The sequence below is a fragment of the Mixophyes fleayi genome, chromosome 3 (genome assembly GCF_038048845.1).
Source record: "Mixophyes fleayi isolate aMixFle1 chromosome 3, aMixFle1.hap1, whole genome shotgun sequence".
NCBI classification, from domain to species: domain Eukaryota; kingdom Metazoa; phylum Chordata; class Amphibia; order Anura; family Limnodynastidae; genus Mixophyes; species Mixophyes fleayi.
In genome coordinates this window covers 132794360-132799359 of record NC_134404.1, presented here as the reverse complement: position 1 = coordinate 132799359, position 5000 = coordinate 132794360, and the positions used below count along the sequence as shown (strand labels likewise).

The following is a 5000-nucleotide window of genomic DNA, read 5'->3' as shown; positions in this document are numbered from 1 at the left end:
GGTTTTGAGATGTATAAGAGATGTAGGTCAGTAGGCAACCAATACCTACAGCCACACCCTCCTGAACAAGTCCAATCTTGTCTGATCTTGGAAGCTAAGTAGGGCCGGGCCTGGTTAGTACTTGGATGGGAGACCACTTGGGAATTCCAGGAGCTGTTAGCCATTTTTTTTTCTCTCTCTTGTTCTTGCTTCCTTCAATGCTGGTTTTGAGATGTAGGTCAGTAGGCAACCAATACCTACAGCCACACCACCCTGAACAAGCCCAATCTCATCTGATCTTGGAAGCTAAGCAGGGCTGGGCCTGGTTAGTACTTGGATGGGAGACCACCTGGGAATACAAGGTGCTGTAGGCCTTTGTTTATCTCTCTCTTGTTCTTGCTTCCTTCAATGCTGGTTTTGAGATGTATAAGTGATGTAGGTCAGGAGGCAACCAACACCTACAGCCGCACCACCCTGACCAAGCCTAATCTCGTCTGATCTTGGAAGCTAAACAGGGCCAGGCCTGGTTAGTACTTGGATGGAAGACCACCTGGGAATACTAGGTGCAATAGGCCTTTTTTTTTCTCTCTCTTGTTCTTGCTTCCTTCAATGCTGGTTTTGAGATGTATAAAAGATGTAGGTCAGTAGGCAACCAACACCCACGGCCACACCACCCTGAACAAGCCCAATCTCGTCTGATCTTGTAAGCTAAGCAGGGCCGGGCCTGGTTAGTACTTGGATGTGAGGCAACCTGGGAATTCCAGGTGCTGTAGGCCTTTTTTTTTCTCTCTCTTATTCTTGCTTCCTTCAATGCTGGTTTTGAGATGTAGGTCAGTAGGCAACAAATACCTACAGCCACAACACCTTGAACAAGCCCAATCTCATCAGATCTTGGAAGCTAAGCAGGGCCGGGCCTGGTTAATACTTGGATGGGAGACCACCTGGGAATACCAGGTGCTGTAGGCCTTTTTTTTTCTCTCTCTTGTTCTTGCTTCCTTCAATGCTGGTTTTGAGATGTATAAGAGATGTAGGTCAGTAGGCAACCAATACCTACAGCCACACCACCCTGAACAAGCCCAATCTCATCTGATCTTGGAAGCTAAGCAGGGCTGGGCCTGGTTAGTACTTGGATGGGAGACCACCTGGGAATACAAGGTGCTTTAGGCCTTTTTTTTATCTCTCTCTTGTTCTTGCTTCCTTCAATGCTGGTTTTGAGATGTATAAGAGATGTAGGTCAGGTGGCAACCAACACCTACAGCTGCACCACCCTGACCAAGCCTAATCTCATCTGATCTTGGAAGCTAAACAGGGCCAGGCCTGGTTAGTACTTGGATGGGAGACCACCTGGGAATACCAGGTGCCATAGGCCTTTTTTTTCTCTCTCTCTTGTTCTTGCTTCCTTCAATGCTGGTTTTGAGATGTATAAGAGATGTAGGTCAGTAGGTAACCAACACCCACGGCCACACCACCCTGAACAAGCCCAATCTCATCTGATCTTGGAAGCTAAGCAGGGCCAGGCCTGGTTAGTACTTGGATGGGAGACCACCTGGGAATACCAGGTGCCATAGGCCCTTTTTTTTCTCTCTTTTGTTCTTGCTTCCTTCAATGCTGGTTTTGAGATGTATAAGAGATGTAGGTCAGTAGGCAACCAATACCTACAGCCACACCCTCCTGAACAAGTCCAATCTCATCTGATCTTGGAAGCTAAGTAGGGCCGGGCCTGGTTAGTACTTGGGTGGGAGACCAGTTGGGAATTCCAGGAGCTGTTAGCCATTTTTTTTTCTCTCTCTTGTTCTTGCTTCCTTCAATGCTGGTTTTGAGATGTAGGTCAGTAGGCAACAAATAACTACAGCCACACCACCCTGAACAAGCCCAATATCGTCTGATCTTGGAAACTAAGCAGGGTCGGGCCTGGTTAGTAATTGGATGGGAGACCACCTGGGAATACCAGATGCCATAGGCCTTTTTTTTTCACTCTCTTGTTCTTGCTTCCTTCAATGCTGGTTTTGAGATGTATAAGAGATGTAGGTTAGGAGGCAACCAATACCTACAGCCACATCACCCTGAGCAAGCCCAATCTTAACTGATCGTGGAAGCTAAGCAGTGCTGGGCCTAGTAAGTACTTGGATGGGAGACCACCTCAGAATTCCAGGTGTTGTAAGCCTTTTTTTTTTCTCTCTCTTGTTCTTGATTCCTTCAATGCTGGTTTTGAGATGTATAAGAGATGTAGGTCAGTAGGCAACCAATACCTACAGCCACGCCACCCTGAACAAGCCCAATCTCGTCTGATCTTGGAAGCTAAGCAGGGCCAGGCCTGGTTAGTACTTGGATGGGAGACCACCTGGGAATACCAGGTGCTGTAGTCCTTTTTTTTCTCTCTCTCTTGTTCTTGCTTCCATAAATGCTGGTTTTGAGATGTATAAGAGATGTAGAACTGTAAGCAACAAATACCTACAGCCACACCACTCTGAACAAGCATGATCTTGGAAGCTAAGCAGGGCTGGGCCTGGTTAGTACTTGGATGGGAGACAACCTGGGAATACCAGGTGCCGTAGGCCTTTTTTTGTCTCTCTCTTGTTCTTGCTTCCTTCAATGCTGGTTTTGAGATGTATAAGAGATGTAGGTCAGTAGGCAACCAATACCCACGGCCACAACACCCTGAACAAGCCCAATCTCATCAGATCTTGGAAGCTAAGCAGAGCCGGGCCTGGTTAATACTTGGATGGGAGACCACCTGGGAATACCAGGTGCTGTAGACCTTTTTTTTCTCTCTCTTGTTCTTGCTTCCTTCAATGCTGGTTTTGAGATATATAAGAGATGTAGGTCAGTAGGCAATCAATACCTACAGCCACACCACCCTGAACAAGCCCAATCTCATCTGATCTTGGAAGCTAAGCAGGGCTGGGCCTGGTTAGTACTTGGATGGGAGACCACCTGGGAATACCAGGTGCTGTAGGCCTTTTTTTTTCTCTCTCTTGTTCTTGCTTCCTTCAATGCTGGTTTTGAGATGTATAAGAGATGTAGGTCAGTAGGCAACCAACACCCACGGCCACACCACCCTGAACAAGCCCAATCTTGTCTGATCTTGTAAGCTAAGCAGGGCTGGTACTGGTTAGTACTTGGATGTGAGGCAACCTGGGAATTCCAGGTGCTGTAGGCCTTTTTTTTTCTCTCTCTTGTTCTTGCTTCCTTCAATGCTGGTTTTGAGATGTAGGTCAGTAGGCAACAAATACCTACAGCCACAACACCCTGAACAAGCCCAATCTCATCAGATCTTGGAAGCTAAGCAGGGCCGGGCCTGGTTAACACTTGGATGGGAGACCACCTGGAAATACCAGGTGCTGTAGGCCTTTTTTTTTCTCTCTCTTGTTCTTGCTTCCTTCAATGCTAGTTTTGAGATGTATAAGAGATGTAGGTCAGAAGGCAGCCAATACATACAGCCACACCCCCCTGAACAAGCCCAATCTTGTCTGATCTTGGAAGCTAAGCAGGGCCAGGCCTGGTTAGTACTTGGATGGGAGACAACCTGTGAATACCAGGTGCTGTAGGCTTTTTTTTCTCTCTCTTGTTCTTGCTTCCTTCAATGCTGGTTTTGAGATGTAAAAGAGATGTAGGTCAGGAGGCAACCAATACCTGCAGCCACACCACCCTGAACAAGTCCAATCTTGTCTGATCTTGGAAGCTAAGCAGGGCCAGGCCTGGTTAGTACTTGGATGGGAGACCACCTGGGAATACCAGGTGCCATAGGCCTTTTTTTTTCTCTCTTTTGTTCTTGCTTCCTTCAATGCTGGTTTTGAGATGTATAAGAGATGTAGGTCAGTAGGCAACCAATACCTACAGCAACACCCTCCTGAACAAGTCCAATCTCGTCTGATCTTGGAAGCTAAGTAGGGCCGGGCCTGGTTAGTACTTGGATGGGAGACCACTTGGGAATTCCAGGAGCTGTTAGCCATTTTTTTTTCTCTCTCTTGTTCTTGCTTCCTTCAATGCTGGTTTTGAGATGTAGGTCAGTAGGCAACAAATAAGTACAGCCACACCACCCTGAACAAGCCCAATCTCGTCTGATCTGGGAAACTAAGCAGGGTCGGGCCTGGTTAGTAATTGGATGGGAGACCACCTGGGAATACCAGATGCCATAGGCCTTTTTTTTTTCTCTCTCTTGTTCTTGCTTCCTTCAATGCTGGTTTTGAGATGTATAAGAGATGTAGGTCAGGAGGCAACCAATACCTACAGCCACATCACCCTGAGCAAGCCCAATCTTAACTGCTCGTGGAAGCTAAGCAGTGCTGGGCCTAGTAAGTACTTGGATGGGAGACCACCTCGGAATTCCAGGTGTTGTAAGTCTTTTTTTTTCCCTCTCTTGTTCTTGCTTCCTTCAATGCTGGTTTTGAGATGTATAAGAGATGTAGGTCAGTAGGCAAACAATACCTACAGCCACGCCACCCTGAACAAGCCCAATCTCATCTGATCTTGGAAGCTAAGCAGGGCCAGGCCTGGTTAGTACTTGGATGGGAGACCACCTGGGAATACCAGGTGCTGTAGTCCTTTTTTTTCTCTCTCTCTTGTTCTTGCTTCCTTCAATGCTGGTTTTGAGATGTATAAGAGATATAGGTCTGTAAGCAACAAATACCTACAGCCACACCACTCTGAACAAGCCCAATCTCGTCTGATCTTGGAAGATAAGCAGGGCTGTGCCTGGTTAGTATTTGGATGGGGGACCACCTGTGAATACCAGGTGCCATAGGCCTTTTTTTTGTCTCTCTCTTGTTCTTGCTTCCTTCAATGCTGGTTTTGAGATGTATAAGAGATGTAGGTCAGTAGGCAACCAACACCTACAGCCACACCCTCCTGAACAAGTCCAATCTCGTCTGATCTTGGAAGCTAAGTAGGGCCGGGCCTGGTTAGTACTTGGATGGGAGACCACTTGGGAATTCCAGGAGCTGTTAGCCATTTTTTTTTCTCTCTTGTTCTTGCTTCCTTCAATGCTGGTTTTGAGATGTAGGTCAGTAAGCTACAAATAA

The 5000-nt window shown here is 47.0% G+C and overlaps 3 non-coding genes and 19 pseudogenes across 3 annotated transcripts in view; all 22 read left to right on the top strand.

Moving 5' to 3' along the window:
- Window positions 1-43: 43 nt before the first annotated feature.
- On the top strand, window positions 44-162 carry LOC142146508 (5S ribosomal RNA; annotated as a pseudogene).
- Window positions 163-234: 72 nt separating this feature from the next.
- LOC142145744 (5S ribosomal RNA) lies at window positions 235-353 on the top strand. Its single transcript, XR_012689893.1, has one exon. It is a non-coding gene; the product is annotated as a 5S ribosomal RNA (ribosomal RNA).
- An 82-nt stretch (window positions 354-435) lies between these two features.
- On the top strand, window positions 436-554 carry LOC142146669 (5S ribosomal RNA; annotated as a pseudogene).
- An 82-nt stretch (window positions 555-636) lies between these two features.
- On the top strand, window positions 637-755 carry LOC142146349 (5S ribosomal RNA; annotated as a pseudogene).
- Window positions 756-826: 71 nt separating this feature from the next.
- LOC142147912 (5S ribosomal RNA) lies at window positions 827-945 on the top strand (annotated as a pseudogene).
- An 82-nt stretch (window positions 946-1027) lies between these two features.
- LOC142147841 (5S ribosomal RNA) lies at window positions 1028-1146 on the top strand (annotated as a pseudogene).
- Window positions 1147-1229: 83 nt separating this feature from the next.
- LOC142146245 (5S ribosomal RNA) lies at window positions 1230-1348 on the top strand (annotated as a pseudogene).
- Window positions 1349-1431: 83 nt separating this feature from the next.
- Window positions 1432-1550, top strand: LOC142147904 (5S ribosomal RNA; annotated as a pseudogene).
- Window positions 1551-1632: 82 nt separating this feature from the next.
- On the top strand, window positions 1633-1751 carry LOC142146348 (5S ribosomal RNA; annotated as a pseudogene).
- A 72-nt stretch (window positions 1752-1823) lies between these two features.
- On the top strand, window positions 1824-1942 carry LOC142146631 (5S ribosomal RNA; annotated as a pseudogene).
- A 284-nt stretch (window positions 1943-2226) lies between these two features.
- LOC142147869 (5S ribosomal RNA) lies at window positions 2227-2345 on the top strand (annotated as a pseudogene).
- A 274-nt stretch (window positions 2346-2619) lies between these two features.
- LOC142145941 (5S ribosomal RNA) lies at window positions 2620-2738 on the top strand (annotated as a pseudogene).
- An 81-nt stretch (window positions 2739-2819) lies between these two features.
- On the top strand, window positions 2820-2938 carry LOC142147124 (5S ribosomal RNA). Its single transcript, XR_012690283.1, has one exon. It is a non-coding gene; the product is annotated as a 5S ribosomal RNA (ribosomal RNA).
- A 272-nt stretch (window positions 2939-3210) lies between these two features.
- On the top strand, window positions 3211-3329 carry LOC142145900 (5S ribosomal RNA; annotated as a pseudogene).
- Window positions 3330-3411: 82 nt separating this feature from the next.
- LOC142146395 (5S ribosomal RNA) lies at window positions 3412-3530 on the top strand (annotated as a pseudogene).
- Window positions 3531-3610: 80 nt separating this feature from the next.
- LOC142146204 (5S ribosomal RNA) lies at window positions 3611-3729 on the top strand (annotated as a pseudogene).
- An 82-nt stretch (window positions 3730-3811) lies between these two features.
- LOC142146382 (5S ribosomal RNA) lies at window positions 3812-3930 on the top strand (annotated as a pseudogene).
- A 72-nt stretch (window positions 3931-4002) lies between these two features.
- Window positions 4003-4121, top strand: LOC142146738 (5S ribosomal RNA; annotated as a pseudogene).
- A 284-nt stretch (window positions 4122-4405) lies between these two features.
- Window positions 4406-4524, top strand: LOC142147769 (5S ribosomal RNA; annotated as a pseudogene).
- An 83-nt stretch (window positions 4525-4607) lies between these two features.
- LOC142146179 (5S ribosomal RNA) lies at window positions 4608-4726 on the top strand (annotated as a pseudogene).
- Window positions 4727-4809: 83 nt separating this feature from the next.
- LOC142146164 (5S ribosomal RNA) lies at window positions 4810-4928 on the top strand (annotated as a pseudogene).
- Window positions 4929-4998: 70 nt separating this feature from the next.
- The window catches only part of LOC142145883 (5S ribosomal RNA), a 119-nt gene continuing 117 nt past the window's right edge, over window positions 4999-5000 (top strand). Inside the window, exon 1 of the ribosomal RNA XR_012689909.1 lies at window positions 4999-5000. This exon is cut by the window's right edge and continues 117 nt beyond it. This is a non-coding gene — a ribosomal RNA (5S ribosomal RNA).